We start from the raw sequence: 16,426 nt of genomic DNA on the forward strand, positions 1-16,426 counted from the left end.
CACTGCAAGCTCCGCCTCCTGGGTTCACGCCATTCTCCTGCCTCAGTCTCCCAAGTAGCTGGGACTACAGGCGGCCGCCACCATGCTCGGCTAATTTTTTTTTTTGTATTTTTAGTAGAGACGGAGTTTCACCATGTTAGCCAGGATGGTCTCGATCTCCTGACCTTGTGATCCGCCCGCCTCAGCCTCCCAAAGTGCTGGGATTACAGGCATGAGCTACTGTGCCCGGCCATGAGTCACAATTTTTAAGACATTGTTTACCCCCAACTTTAACACCTGCTGTGGACTGAACTGTCTCCTTCAAAAAGGATATGTTCAAGTCCTTACTCCATCACCTGTGAACATTACCTTATTTGAAAATAGTGTCTGCGAAAATGTAATGAAGTTAAAATGAGGTCATACTGGATTATGAGCCACCTAAATTGGATGAGACTTAAATTCATTGATCTGATGTCCTTATAAGAGGAGGAAAATTCACACAGAGACACACAGGGGAGAATCCCACATGAAGACAAATGCGGGGACTGCAGTAATGTACCAATGCAAACCAAGAAATGCCAAGTATTGCCAATAACCACCAGACGCTAAGAGAGGGGCATAGACCAAGTTCTCTCTCAGAACCTCCGGAAGGAATCAGCCCTGCCAACACTTGGATTTTGGACTTCTGGCCTCCAGAACTGTGAGAAGATACACTTCTGTTGTTACAAGCCATCCATCAAAGTTTGTGGTACTTCGTTATAGCATCCCTAGGAAACAAACACAGCACCTCTGACTTCCTCCCCTACACCTGAAGAAACTGCATTTATTCTCGTGCAACTTTTATCTTAGTAAATAGGACACAGAAGCTGGGCATCGTGGCTCTCCCAGCATTTTGGGAGGCTGAGGCAGGAGGATGGCTTGAGCCCAGGAGTTTGAGACCAACCTGGACAACACAGGGAGACTTCATCTCTACAAAAAAATAAATAAATAATCTGGCATAATGTCACATGCTTGTAGTCCAAGAGACTCAGAAGGTTGAGGTGCGAGGCTCGTTTGAGCCCTGGAGGTCAAGGGTGCAGTGAGCGATGATCATGCCCCCACGCTCCAGCCTGTGCGACAGCGAGACCCTGTCTCAAAAATAAAGCACGTAAGTGAGAAGAAAGAGAAGGGTTGGTGTCAGCATCAAAAGCATGACATATTTAAGCTTAGAAAGAGATCATCTAATCTAGTGTTGTTCAAACATGTCTTAAAGTAGTAGATGCCAATGCTACGCTACACAGGTGAACGTGGGACAGGTGAGGAGCAGGGGTGGCCAATACCCATCTCCCCATCACCTTGATCCCTGGCTCATGCCTGAAGTGCCTAGGCTCTCTATAATTATTTTATCCCTTGTTCATTTAATCAACATCTGAGCACCTACTCAGCATCAAATGCTGCTTTCACATAAAAAAGCATGAACTAAGCCAAACCTTCCATTTCATGGATTAAGAAATTTAGACAGGTATTCAGGGTCCCGTGGAGAGTCAAAACCAGGGCCACCAGGTATGTGCCCTATCTCCAAAGCTGGTGCCCTTTCCATCATACTATTCACTCCTCGTCTAACTTGTAGCCTTTCCTTCACACAATTTCTTTTCTTTTCTTTTTTTTGAGAGGCACAGTCTGGCTCTGTCACCCAGGCTAGCTGGAGCACAGTAGTGCAATCATGGCTCACTGTAGCCTAGAATTCCTGGGCTGAAGCAATTCTCCCACCTCAGCCCCCCAGGTAGCTGGGACTATAGGCATACACCACTACACCCAGCTAAGCTTTTATTTTTTGTTTTTTTTTTAAGAAATGGGATCTTGCTATGTTGCCCAGGCCGGTCCCGAACTCCTGGACTCAAGCAATCCTCCCATCTTGGCCTCCCAAAGTGCTGGGATTACGGATGTGAGCCACCACACCCGGCCCTCTTTATACATTTGCTGAGGGTTAAAGCAAAGCCTTTTTCCCTGCATTTAGCCTATAATACCCTTAAAGTTTTTAGTTTGGCCATTACTATTCACTGTCCCAACAGGCCTGGAGGCATTTTAAGAAGATGACAGGCCTGAACCTCAAGACAGAGAGAAAATGGCAACCAGCTCTGACCCCACTTTAGCCAACGGCAAAACGCAGGGTGCTACCTGATCCTTTCCAACGTCATCTTTTGCCCACCCTGGAAAGGCCCATGCAAGTTCCACTCAGAGGAGCTTCAGTTTCCACGACAGTTTCTATCTCATGGCTTGGGAGAAAACTGTTAAAACACTGCTCTTAAATGTGCAAGTGTGTTTTTTGGGAAATGAAATAATAAAATACAGAGGAAAAAAGTATAATGTCTAAAGAAAAAAAAATCTGCCTGACACTACACGGATATAGCGACCAACATATTAAAAAGAAGCCGCCGTGCTGCATGAGGAAGGCTCTCCAACTGACCGCTGTCAGTAAATGTCCCTAAGTCTGTTCCTGTACTCTATGAGATGATCAGGACAGAAGGCAATGCCAAAGGATGCTGACTAACGTAACCACATGACCAACATATAAACCAGAAAACCAAGAATGGAAACAAAGCCCTCCTATCATGGTAGCTAAGTCCACTCAAGGAGCCTACTTGAACATTCTCAAAGAAACCCTATGAGCTCAGAAATGGCAAAAGGAAGGTAAGATATTCTCATGGTAGTTATTACTCAGTGAAGATTACAAGATGAAAGAAAACCCTGTGACCAAAGTTTTAAGGGCTGTAAGAGTCACCTTCTTGCACTAACTGTGTCAAATCTTATAAATGTGTGCTTTCTTTTCTACTATCATGACTGATTCCTCAGTTAGGCTACGTTAGAGCTTTCTTTAAACAAGTGGCATGAAAATCACTTAAAAAAGAAAAATATGGTCAGGTGCAGTGGTTCACGCCTGCAATCCCAGCACTTTGGGAGGCCAAGGCAGGCAGATTACCTGAGGTCAGGAGTTTGAGGCCAGCCTGACCAACATGGCAAAATGCTGTCTCTATTAAAAATACAAAAATTAGCCAGGGGTGGTGGCACACGCCTGTAGTCCCAGTGACTTGGGAGGCTGAGACATAAGAATCACTTGAACCCAGGAGGCAGAGGCTGCAGTGAGCTGAGGTTGTGCCACTGCACTCCAACCTGGATGACAGAGCAAGACTCTGTCTCTAAAAAACCAACAAACAAACAAAACAAAACAAAACAAAACAAAACACAATATAAGGAAGGATCCCGACCCTATCCTGATCCTACAGACCATTTCCAGGACTCGTTCACTTCTATGAATAACCAATTCCACATACTACATATTAAGTAGACCTAGTTTCTGATACTTTCCTTCCTTTTACTCAAGTTCTAAAGAACTTTTAGTGCAGCTCACTTAACACAAACCACACCTCTCATCCTCCTCTCCTCACCCAGTCCACACCCTCTCTGGCTCCTCTGCTGGCTGCTCCTCCTCCTCCCAGCTTTCCACGCTCTGTCCTTGGACTTCTCTATTTCCATTCACTTCCTCCACCAGTGCCTCCAACAGCAAAATAATGCCAGTCATGTATGTAATTAAAATTTTCTAGGCCAAGTGCAGTGGTTCATTCCTGTAATCCCAGCACTTGTGGAGGCCAAGGCAGGCAGATTGCATGAGACCAGAGTTCAAGCTCAGCCTGGGCAACATAGTGAGACCCAGTCTCAACAGAAAAGTAAATTAGCTGGATGCAGCGGCGCATGCCTATAGTTCCAGCTACTCAGGAGGCTGAAGTGAGAGGACTACTTGAGCCTGGGAGACCAAGGCTGCAAGAAGCTGTGAATGTACCACCAAACTCCAGCCTAGGTGACAGAGTGATGCCTTAGCTCAAAAATAAATAAATATATTTTCTAGTAGCAATATTAAAAAAGAAACAGGTGAAATTAACTTTAATAATATGTTTGATTTAACCCAATATTTCCAAAATAATATCACTCCAAATATAATGAAGGTAAAAGATTATTAATGATATATTTTACATTGTAATTTCTCACAACGTCTTCGGCATCTGGTGTGTATTTGACACAGCACATCTCAATTCAGATTAGCCACATGCAAAGTTCAAAAGCCACATGTGGCTTGTGTCTGCCTTATTTAACAGCACAATCCTGGCTTACCTCTTCTAGTCCCATGATTATAAATGCCACCTATGCAGACACTGCTCCACCCTTTCCCTCTACCCTGCTTCTTTCTCCTTAATTCCAGAATTCTAATGCTACTAAGCTACTAGACAAGGAGGTATCTAACTGGCATCTCAAACTTATAACTTGTCTAAAGCCAAACAACACAACCCGGATTTCTCACCACCATTACCCTTGCCATGACCTTCCTCATGTCAGTAAAGGGCAACTCCACACTACAATGGCTCCTCCTCTCACATCCCACATCTCAGCCACCAGCAAACCCTCTTAGGTGGACCTTCATCATGGAGGCAGAACCAAGGTCTTTCACTGCTCTCCCTTACCCCTTGAAATGCTCTGCTCCTCAGGTGTCTCCACCATCTTTCTTTCTTACTCTTCAGGTCTCCGCTCAAGAGTCAACAGAGGCTTTCCTTGTCCACCACATACAACGCAACACCCCATCTTCTGCTCTGTTTTTCCCCTTGGCACTAATTTTTCACTTCATATATGCATCTACTTGCTTATTTGTACTATCAGTCTTTCTACTCAAACACACCAGGACAGGACCGTGTGCAGCTACTGTGAAGGTGCCCTGCTCAGATCGCCCTTCAAGAGAAGCTGCTACAGGAAACCAAGCTGACAGCCTCAGGTTGCTACATGTTCAGAGTCGCAACAGCACTGACACCAAGCCATGCTTCCATCAGGCTGCCCCCAACTAATGGTTGAATCCAAAAGGGATAACAGACTCAGGCCTTTCTGCCTGGAGAAGGATGCACGGCTTCCGCATGAGAATTCCCTATCAGCTTGGTCAAGACTTTCTCAGAACTGTACAGTGATCTGAGGCTGTTCCTACCCACTATTCTGCTCCTCTCTCCTTTCACAGGAATCAGACCGAGTGGAAGTCAAAAGGCTTTTACTACATACTACTCCTGCTTCTTCTCACCTTACCCTTATTCCCCAGTAAACCTCCTGGATGTCTAATTCATCCTGGCATTTGTACCTAGCCCACTGTAGGCAGTCAACCAATATTTTGTGAATGAATAAATCTCTAGGTAGAGTAGGGCAGTGGAAAGAACATGAACTTTAAGTTGGAAGGACGGAAGTCTGGGCTCCTGCTCTGCCATATGTTACCTGTGACCACAGGGAAGTTTTTTGGGATCTCCCTGAGTTGTAGATTCCTCATTTGTAAAATGACAATCATCCCATCTCCCTCAGAGTTGTTAGGAGGCTTAAATGAAATGGTTTATCTAAGGTCCTTAACACCATGCCCTAACAGATAGAACTGTTAGCCAGTGTTAGCTCACTCTCCTCTTATCCATTTTCTGCAGCTACTTCTAAGAATCCTTAGCCCTTTTACTTCACCAAGAATTCTAACCACTTTTTAAGACAGCACCAAATAATCCTGGCAAATCCCTTATTCAATTGAACCTGATTGATGAACAAACTTTATTTTCATTCCTGACTCACCTATGATGAGCTTAAGGTTTTACTTCATTTTAGAAGGTGAAATCTCAGAGATAGCTATCTTAACACTGAAACTTAGGCTGTTTCGCTAAAGCTTCAAGTTAAGCATACTTTTTCAAAAACAAACCAAAATCTAAAACTACAGTTCAGTACCAACTTCTTAAGGCTAAGTTTTTTAGAGTCTCTATTTTCTGAAAGTCTGTAGTATTCTTGATCCATTATGGAGTGTTTCAGGAAAATACACAGACTCTGTGTGAATTTCAAATAAATAGTTTTTTCTTTTTTTTAATGGCTCAAGTATAATATGCAATGTTGTTTATACACATATTCTAAAAAGTCCCCAAGTGGATTAACTAACGGTAATTAGTTAATTAGTTAACATTAGGTAATGTTAATGGTAGTCACTCACAGGGAATAGGGGTAGGAGGTGAGAGGATGAGGGGTTCTTACTACGAGTTTTTATGAAGTCTTTATAGGACTGGCTACAAAATTTGTGGGACCCAATGCAGAACAATAATGTGGGTTCTGAGTTCAACAATAACTAAGAACAGCCGGGCGTGGTGGCTCACACCTGTAATCCCAGCACTTTGGGAGGCTGAGGCAGGTGGATCACAAGGTCAGGAGATGGAAACCATTCTGGCTAACACAGTGAAACCCCGTCTCTACTAAAAATGCAAAAACATTAGCCTGGTGTGGTGGCGGGCACCTGTGGTCCCAGCTACTCGGGAGGCTGAGGCGGGAGAATGGCGTGAACCCAGGAGGTGGAGCTTGCTGTGAGCCGAGATTGTGCCACTGCAGTACAGCCTGGGTGACAGAGCGAGACTCCGTCTCAAAAAAAAAAAAAAAAAACAAAGAATATCAAACTACAACTACAACAGCAGATCACTGAACCAAGCAAGGGCCCTGTATGATACAATTACAGGCTCATAAAGCCAACCCTGTGCCTTTATAAACTTTATGAACCTAATATTCTATGTGCAACATAAAAAATCTGGGCTTCCTTATTTGTATGAAATTATATCACAGGACTACTTCAGAGAACAAAAGATCCAGCCTTAATGAAAGTAGTAAAACTAATATAGCTACCAAGAAAATTTTTAACATGACAAATGATTATTCAGAGCAGTTAGAAACTTGTTGGTCAATTTTCTTTAAGGCTGCTGAGGGTAAGGTGGTTACTCATGAAAGTTCACTATGACATATGTACAAAAATGTTTAGTGTAGCACTGTGTTACAAATAACAAAAACCTGGAAACTTTTTTTTTTTTTTTTTTTTTTTTTTGAGACGGAGTCTCGCTTTGTCACCCAGGCTGGAGTGCAGTGGCCGGATCTCAGCTCACTGCAAGCTCCGCCTCCCGGGTTTACGCCATTCTCCTGCCTCAGCCTCCCGAGTAGCTGGGACTACAGGCGCCCGCCACCTCGCCCGGCTAGTTTTTTGTATTTTTTAGTAGAGACGGGGTTTCACCGTGTTAACCAGGATGGTCTCGATCTCCCGACCTCGTGATCCGCCCGTCTCGGCCTCCCAAAGTGCTGGGATTACAGGCTTGAGCCACCGCGCCCTGCCGCCTGGAAACTTTTCATATCAACTAATTAAATAAATTCAGGCACCTTCACACAAGGTAATACTAGGCACATTAAAAAAAGAACATGGTAAAGCAAATCTGTACCTGAAGTAGATCTGGGTATTAGTCTGTTTTCATACCGCTGATAAAGACATACCCAAGACTGGGTAATTTAGAAAGGAAAGAGGATTAATTGACTTACAGTTCCACATGGCTAGGGAGGCCTCACAATCATGGCGGAAGGCAAAGAGGAGCAAAGTCACATCTTACATGGATGGTGACAGTCAAAAGAGGAGAGTTTATGCAGGGAAACTCCCCTTTTTAAAACCATCAAATCTCATGAGACTTATTCATTATCATGAGAACAGCATGGGAAAGACCTGCCCCCATGATTCAATCACTTCCCACCGGGTCCCTCCCACAACATGTGGGAATTCAAGATGAGATTTGGGTGGGGACACAGCCAACCCATATCAATCTGTATGTCTGATACGGAAAGCATTCCAAGATACAAAGGTCAGTGTTTGTTTAAATAATGACATAAAAACACTCTTTACCATGATTCCAGTTTTTACAATTTATCTGTGGTCTTCAAGGGAAGATGAGTACAGGATGGGAAGGGAGATGAAGAAAGAGACTTAATGTTCATGTTAAAAAATTGACTTGAGTCCAGGCATAGTGGTTTACGCCTGTAATCTCAGCATTTTGGGAGGTGGAGGCAGGAGCATTGCTTGAGTTCAGGAGTTCCAGAACAGCCTGGGTAACGTGTTAAAACCTCATCTCTACAAAAAATTTAAAAATTAGCTGGGTGTGGTGGCGCACAACTGTAGTCTCAGTTACTCGGGAAGCTGAGGTGGGAGGATCAATTGAGCCTGGGAGGCCAAGGCTACAGTGAGCCATAAATGTGCCACTGCACTCTGGTCTGGGTGACAGAATGAGACCCTGTCTTGGAAAAAAAAAAAAAAAAGGGCTTTATAACAGCTCTTATATTCCAATGTTTTGGCAAATCATACAAAATATACTTTAACAAATTTAATTTAAACTAATTTAAACTTTATATAAAAACAGGCCAGGCACGGTGGCTTACGCCTGTAATCCAACACTTTGGGAGGCCAAGGCGGGCAGACTGCCTGAGCTCAGGAGTTTGAGACCAGCCTGGGCAACATGGCAAAAACCCATCTCTACTAAAAATACAAAAGATTATCCGGGCATGGTGGCACACGCCTGTAGTCCCAGGTACTCAGGAGGCTGAGGCAGGAGAATCGCTTGAACCCGGGAGGTGGAGGTTAGAGTCAGCCAAGATTGTGCCTCCAGCCTGGGCAACAGAGCAAGACTGCCTCAAAAAAAAAAAAAAAAAAAAAAAAAAGTATATAAAAAAAGAAACTCCTTCAGATGGTACTGGCAAAAGATTAAGAAAAATACAATCAGGACTCAATTATCTATGATGGTAACCAAAGAAAGCAGTGGCAAGGAAAACAACCAAAGAAAGAATTAAAAACGTGTCTACTCTATTTCAACTTTCTCTCCATTAAAATATTCAGGGAAAATGCTAGCAAGGAGCAACATATTAATCAGACATCTAAGAAAATCAAGGGCTTGCCTGGACATGGTGGCTCATACCCACAGTCCCAGCACTTTGAGAGGCCAAGGCAGGAGGATTGCTTGAGGCCACGAGTTTGAGATCAGCCTGGGCAACATGGCAATACCCTGTCTCTACAAAAGAAGAAAAATTAGCCAGGAGTGGTGGCATGAGCGTGCAGTCCCAGCTGAGGCCGGAGGACCACTTGAGCCCAGGAGGTCCTGGCTGTAGTGAGCTGTGATCGCACCACTGCACTCCAGCCTGGGTGACAGAGTCAGACTCTGTCTCAAAAAAAAACAAAACAAAACAAAAAAAACCTTTTTTAATTAAAAAAAAATTAAATAAAAAAAGGAAGGGCTTCAAAAAATCTCCAAACTGGGCAAACAATTTTGAAATAATTATAGCTGGTTTTCCTTATCTTCTCCCTATTCAACCAGGGGCAACGGTGAGGAAGAGACAGATATGTAGAAAGCCTAGCAACATGGAAGCACTTGGGGAAGATGTCAGAAACAGAATTTCAACAGTCATTCCAAACGCCAAACAGGAGGTTCCTACTGCTTAATGTATAGAACCAGATGTAAGATTAAAGTGAAAACATTAACTTTCCTGAAAATAACATACTGTATACTGTAAAATTTGACAATTTCTATTTTCCACTTTTTTTTTAAGACAGGGTCTCGCTCAGTCACCCAGGCTGGAGTCCAGTGGTGCAATCATGGCTCACTGAAGCCCTGATCTCCTGGGCTCAAGTGATCCTCCTGCCTCAGCCTCCTAAGTAGCTGGGACTACAGACATGTGCCACCACACCTGGCTAATTTTTAAAATTTTTTTGTAGAAACAGGGTTTTACCATGTTGCCCAGGCACATCTCAAACTCCTAGGCTCAAGCAATCCTCCCACCTTGCTTTCCCAAAGTGCTGCAATTACAGGCGAGCCAGCATGCCTGGCCAATTCTCCAGACTTTCTTAAGCCATATGCAAAAAACCTGCTCATCTATAGACAGGTTTGCCTGTCTTCAGAATAATTTAGGACCACTATCATGAATCTGTTTATGCAAAAGCCCTCTCCAACTTACTCACAAAATTAATGAAAGAACATAGGTACAAGTTGAAAATGAGATGACTGGCCAGGCGTGGTGGCTCAACACCTGTAATCCCAGCACTTTGGGAGGCCAAGATGGGCAGATCATGAGGTCAGGAGTTCAAGACCAGCCTGGCCAACAAGGTGAAACCCGTCTCTACTAAAAAATACAAAAATTAGCTGGGTATGGTGGCACGTGCTTGTAATCCCAGCTACTGGGCAGTCTGAGGCAGGAGAGTCACTTGAACCCACGAGGCAGAAGTTGCAGTGAGCCAAGATCACGCCACTGCATTCCAGCCTGGGCGACAGAGCAAGACTTGGTCTCAAAAGGAAAAAAAAAAAAAAAACAAAATCAAAGGCCGGGTGCGGTGACTAAGGCCTGTAATCTCAGCTCTTTGGGAGGCCAAGGTGGGTGGATCACGAGGTCAGGAGATCGAAACCATCCAGGCTAACATGGTAAAACCCTGTCTCTACTAAAAATACAAAAAATTAGCTGGGCGCGGTGGCAAGTGCCTGTACTCCCAGCTACTCGGGAGGCTGAGGCAGGAGAATGGCATGAACCCGGGAGGCGGAGCTTGCAATGAGCCAAGATTGCGCCACTGCACTCCAGCCTGGGCGACAGAATGAGATTCTGTCTCAAAATAAAAATTAAAAAAAGAAAGAAAGAAAATGAGACTTTTTTTTTATTTACACACACACCAGAAATAAGTATGTGGACACTGTCATAATAAACTAGCATATACAATCAACCAATGTATCCAACCACTAGTGTTCTCTCCACCTGTTCATATTAATAGCTAAAAGCTGCCACTTACTGAGCACTTACTATATGCTGGGCCCTGTTCTGAGTATGTCACGTGGATTCACGAAGTTCTCATACAAAGTTATTCCAACTCTATCCTTCTCCTCCTGAAATCAGAGACTGTAAATTCTGAGTTAATTCAGTCAAACATTTAACAAATGAGTACTATGTAAAAGACTATGTTGTACACTAGAGGAAATCAGCAATGATTAAGATTTTCCTCTATATCTCTCAAGGAGCTTATAAACCAAGAAAAACCTTCATGTATATAAACAAGAGTGTCATAAGGAAAAAATAGATAAGTAGAGGTATCAGGCTAGCACTGTGTGAGAGAAAAATAATGAGTTAATTCTGAAAATCAGATTACAGAAGTAGAGTTAGCAGCATTTAAGCCAAGACTCCAAGATTCAGAAAGAGAGAGAAAGGTGGAAAGGATATTTCAGAGTAGTCTGCCAATAATGGAAGTGGCCAGAGGTCTTGTGTTGAAATATAAGGTGACAAGAAGAGATGCAGGCTGGGCGTGGTGGTTCACGCCTATAATCCCGGTACGTTGGGAGGTCAAGGCGGGCAGATTGCTTGAGGCCAGGAGTTCGAGGCCAGTCTGGGCAACAGAGCAAAACCCCATCTCTACAAAAAATACAAACATTAGCCAGGCATGGTGTTACATGCCTGTAGTCCCAGCTACTAAGGAGGCCAAGGCAGGAGGAGGAAGGGAGGTAGAAGTTGCAGTGAGCCAAGAGGGCACCACTGCACTCCAGCATGAGTGACAGAGCAAGACCCTGTCTCAAAAAAACAAAAACGAAAAAGAAGAGATCCAATAAAAGATTAAGCTCAAAGTAAGAATGAGGCCAGACAGCAAAGATCTTAGAGTATTTCCTAACTCTTTAACATTAATTCTCAACCAGGGGAGGAGGGTGGTAGCACTTCCAAGGTAAAAATCTTTGGAGGAGAAAGCCCATACATAACCTTACCAACAAAACTGCCATATCCCTCAGGTGTGATGGAACAGGGGAAAATGTTGAGAACCTCTGGGGTATACTTGGGAGAGGAGCCATGATATGATTTGATTTGCATATTAAATAATTCTGGCAACAGAACAGAGGAGGAGAGAGCAGAAAAAAGAGAGGCCAGTTGGAGGACTACAGTAGCTATCTTCAAAAGGAGTAAGAGCTTCAGGGAGGGTAGGGGCAGAGGAAACAGGAAAGGAAAGAGTCAAGAGAAAGACTGATGGAAAAGACTCGTGGAAGCAAACCTGGTAAAAATCTGGTCAAGAAAGGAAACCTCTGAAGATTTCCAGGCTGGGTAACAAGCAGGACAAAAATGCTATAAAGCAAAATACCTTGTTACCTTATATCTGTGTAAGGATGTGCAGTACACAAAGCATAGCCACTTTAAATGTACTACAGAGCAAAAGGAGTAACTGTTCTCAGTTCACAAATGAAGACTGACTTCCAAGAGAGATTTAACAAACGTGTCCACGGCCAAGAACAAACCTGAGTCTTTCAAATCCAGTTCTAATATTCTTTTAAGAAGCCCTCTCAAACACAATTGCTTTTGATGCATACAATAAATCTCCAAAAAAAAATTTTTTTTAAGAAAAAACATGTAATCTCTTGGGAATTAAATTATACTTCAAATATAAGGAACTTTTTTTTTTTTTTGAGAGAGAGTCTTGCTCTGTCACCAGGCTGGAGTCCAGTAGCACCATCTTGGCTCACTGCAACCTCTACTTCCCGGGTTCAAGAGATTCTCCTGCCTCAGCCTCCCAAGTAGCTGGGACTATAAGTGTGCTCCACCACACCCAGATAATTTTTGTATTTTTAGTAGAGATGGGGTTTCACCATATTGGCCAGGATGGTCTCAATCTCTTGACCTCATGATCTGCCCACCTCGGCCTCCCAAAGTGCTGGAATTACAGGCGTGAGCCACTGTGCCCGGCCAATATAAGGAATATTTTGACCCTTGTGCTCTGGTTCCCTCTACCCAAAAAACGGGCCGATGACAATGCAGGCGCTGAATCTATGTCATTAGACCCTACAAGTTTAGATACAGATGGGAAAGATGACAGTTTTTACTTTGTATAAAATACCACTTATTATGTGATTATGTGAAAGGCCAAAAATACTGTAAAGAAATATTCTAAATAGTAACTACATTCAACATAGTAAAACTACATTTTCTAATGTTGTTGTTGGCACTGATGTTTATTAAAAATACTTCATCTGGGTCTTGTGCGGTGGCTCATGCTTGTAATCCCAGCACTTTGAGAGGTTGAGATGGGAGGATTGTTTGAGCCCAGGAGTTCAAGATCAGCCTGGGCAACACAGGGAGACCCCCATTTCTATAAATAAAAATTGTTTTAATTAGCTGAGCATGGTGGTACATGCCCGTGGTCCCAGCTGCTCAGGAGGCTGAGGTGTGAGGATCACTTGAGCCTGGGAGGTTGAGGCTACAGTGAGCCGTGATCACACCACTGCACTCCAAGCCTGGGTGATAGAGCAAGATCCTGCCTCAAAAATAAACAAACAAAAAACTGCATGTGGAGACTTAAGCCAGGGTCAGAAAAAATAAAAATAAATATACTCTATTAACATACTCTTTAAGATTGAGTGGGAGTGAGACAGGACATTCCAATAAGAGAAAAGAATATAAGCAAAGAAGGTCTGAAATAGCTTGGCATGTTCAGAGAACCAAGAGCAGTCTTGGTTTCACACTGGACAGTGTGGAAAGGGGACAAAGAGGACAAGATAAAGTACAGAGATGACTGGGGGCCAGAATGCGAGCAGCCTGCATTGTGAGGCTGGTATCTCTGAATTCTAAGGTCCAAACCACAGGCAGTCTTAGAAGCTTGCTGAGCCAGAGGCTGACAAGATCTGAGCTCAGGAAAGATGACTCTGGCAGTCAGGCAAAGCATGGATAGGAAGGGGTGGGGAGGAGCCTGAAAACAAAGTTAAAAGCTTCAAGCCAAGCAAGCAATCTGAGGTTTTAACAATTACACTAGTCGAGTATTTTAAAAGGGTTGGAGTGTTGACAAAATTTCACGTCTTCCCTCCCGTGATCATCCCAACTATTCTGTGAAACAGGTGTCATCAATCTTCCCATTTTACAGATGAGGAAACTAGCTCACAAGCCATTAACTGCCAAGTCAAATGCTACAAAAACAAGGACAAAGCCCAGGCTCAGTACTTTTCCACACAATGAAAAATAAAGAACAAGAACAATCTAATTTCTTTTGAAGAGTGCTACCATACAATAAAGCACAGAGTAGGCTAGCTATATTACCCTATATTATCACTGGAAGTGTTAAAAATTCATCTCATCGGCTGGGCGCGGTGGCTCACGCCTGTAATCCCAGCACTTTGGGGGGCTGAGGCAGGCGGATCACGAGGTCAGGAGATCGAGACTATCCTGGTCAACATGGTGAAACTCCGTCTCTACTAAGAATACAAAAAATGAGCCGGGTGTGGTGGCACGCACCTGTAGTCCCAGCGACTCGGGAGGCTGAGGCAGGAGACTCGCTTGTACCCGGGAGCAGAGGTTGCAGTGAACCGAGATCGTGCCACTGCACTCCAGCCTGGGCGACAGAAAGAGACTCTGTCTAAAAAGAAAAAATCATCTAATCTTCTTAAATGTTTGCAACTTGTAAAACGAGCTAATTATCCTTAAAACAGTTAGATTTGACTTACGTTAATGTCGTTAAAGAACTATACTTTTTCTTTAAAGCAAACAAAAAAGCACCTGCACTTTGAATTCTACTTCCCATGGACCTAAGTAATATTCTCCCCTCCCCTCAATGTTTCAAAACTGGCATATCACTGATGTAACGGGCTTACATAAAAACCATTATATCCAAAATGGAAGCCGTAAACTACTTTTTGATTAAAAATGCATTATTTGGCAAGTACAGCAACTGAATCTGAGTTATAAGATGTATTAATTGAAAGGAGCTTCTATAGGTATGCAAAGGCACAATTTAGGAAACAGGCTCCGTCATAAGGAAGCGACATGGAGATTCTGAGACCTATTTAAGAATGGTTCAATCCGAAATAACTGATGGAAGAATACCTGACCTTGAGGATGCAGTGACAGATTTCCCCCCTCCCCTCCCCCTGCCTTTAAATTCTAAGTCCATGAAATGGTCAAAGTGTTCTGGAACGGGTCTTATTTTGCACATGAAGAATCTAGCTTGGGCATTTTGCTGTACAGTTTTATCCACAGCATCGCCTGTTATCAAAACTACTTGTCCCTACTCCCTCACAAGCTTTCTAACAGTTTTTAAAACAAGACCCGGAAATGTAAAATCCCTTCTTAGGAACTTGAGCAGTAAGTCAAAGTATCCAACCCAGGTAATTATTAGCAAGAATCACATTTATGTATTTTTTCCAAAGAATCTCGCATGCCTCCTCTCTGCTGAATCTCCCTCCCGTTTTTAACTGCGTTAAGTCTTCATGGCTTGCCTATAGAAGACAAAAACAGAAAGGTGGCAAAAAAGAAATCAAGACAGTTCTGCCATGATTTAGGGGTCTGTACCAAGAGTTCGGCAGGTCCTGTCATCTGCGCACCACAAGATGCAAGCTGAATTCTAGGGCAACACGAAGCATTCCAACATGACACACACTGGTTTCTCCAGCGGGAAGAAGCAGAGCTCTAGAAATGCCGGCTGGAGACACGTATTGTTGGAAAGGAGGCAGATCAGGCTCCGCAGCAACTCGGGGCGCTCCTTGCGCCGGGGTCTGCCCGGCGGCGCACGGGTGACTGTGGGCCTGTCACTCCTAGCTTCAGCTGTAACCTTCGCCAAACCTTGCGCCGCACCGGCCCCGCCCGCCAGGCCCGCCCCCCGCGCCGCGCCCCGCGCCATAGGCCGACGCGCCAGTCGCTCAGCCGGCCTCCCGGCCCCGCCCGCCTGCTGCCCTCCTCCCCCGCCCCGCGGTTTTCCCTTCCCGGGGCCCCAAAAGGACAATGCTGGAGGGGAGGGGAACGGAGGGGACGCGAGCGAGCGGCCCAGCCTGCCGGCCTGACCCCGCTGCCGGGGACGCCGGACGCCTCCCGCCGGCCGAAGCCTTCCTCCCGCGCCCGCTTTCGGGGCTCCGCGTCCTATCCTCAAGTCTAAGCACCCCCGCCTCGTCTCCCTCAAAAGAGCCGCCCCGGCGCGGCGACACCTGCCCCAGGCAGGAGGCAGCCGACGGCAACCCATTGTGCGGACTCATCGTCCGCTGCCCACCCGGGCGCACAAGCTGCAAGCCGGGGTCCCGGCGTCCTGGGGTCGAGGCGGGGGTCCCAGGGCCCACAGCTCATCCGCACGCCTGGGAACCACCAGGGTCGGAGCCGGTCAGGCCTCCCTCGGCTGACCCCGGAGCCATCAGCAGCGGCCCGGTCTCCCTTAGGCTGGCCCCGGAGCCATCAGCGGCGGCCCGACCTCCCTTAGGCTGCCCCCGGAGCCCCCGGCGGCGGCTCGGTCTCCCTCAGGCTGGTCCCGAAGCCATCGGCTGCGGCCCGGCCTCCCTTAGGCTGGTCCCGGAGCCCCCGGTGGCGGCCCGGTCTCCCTCGGGCTGGCCCCGAAGCCTTCGGCGGCAGCCCGGCCTCCCTCGGGCTGGCCCCGGAGCCCCACGGCGGCGAGCGTCCGGCCTGCCTGGGTCCGCGCCCACCCGGCCGAGGGGCTGCCCCGCGTCCTCCCTCCCCGCCTCCTGCCCGCGGTACCTGCCGAGGCTGCCGGGCGGCGCGGCGGCCGGCGGGGGCGCCTCTCCTCTGGATCCGAGGGGCTGCGGGCGGCTGCCGAGCGCAGGGCGGCCCTGGCCTGCGCCTTACGTAAAGC

General features: G+C 45.7%; 1 protein-coding gene across 8 annotated transcripts in view; it reads right to left on the bottom strand.

Annotated features, from left to right (window-relative positions):
- KIAA0232 (KIAA0232 ortholog) overlaps nt 1-16,426 on the bottom strand; it is a 96,652-nt gene extending 80,226 nt beyond the window's left edge. For all 8 annotated transcript variants that reach the window (XM_074039388.1, XM_074039386.1, XM_074039387.1 and 5 more), the window contains exon 1: nt 16,312-16,426. The gene's annotated coding sequence lies outside the window, so the exon portion shown is untranslated. The remainder of the gene's footprint in view (nt 1-16,311) is intronic.

The sequence above is a fragment of the Macaca fascicularis genome, chromosome 5, assembly GCF_037993035.2.
Source record: "Macaca fascicularis isolate 582-1 chromosome 5, T2T-MFA8v1.1".
Lineage (NCBI taxonomy): Eukaryota > Metazoa > Chordata > Mammalia > Primates > Cercopithecidae > Macaca > Macaca fascicularis.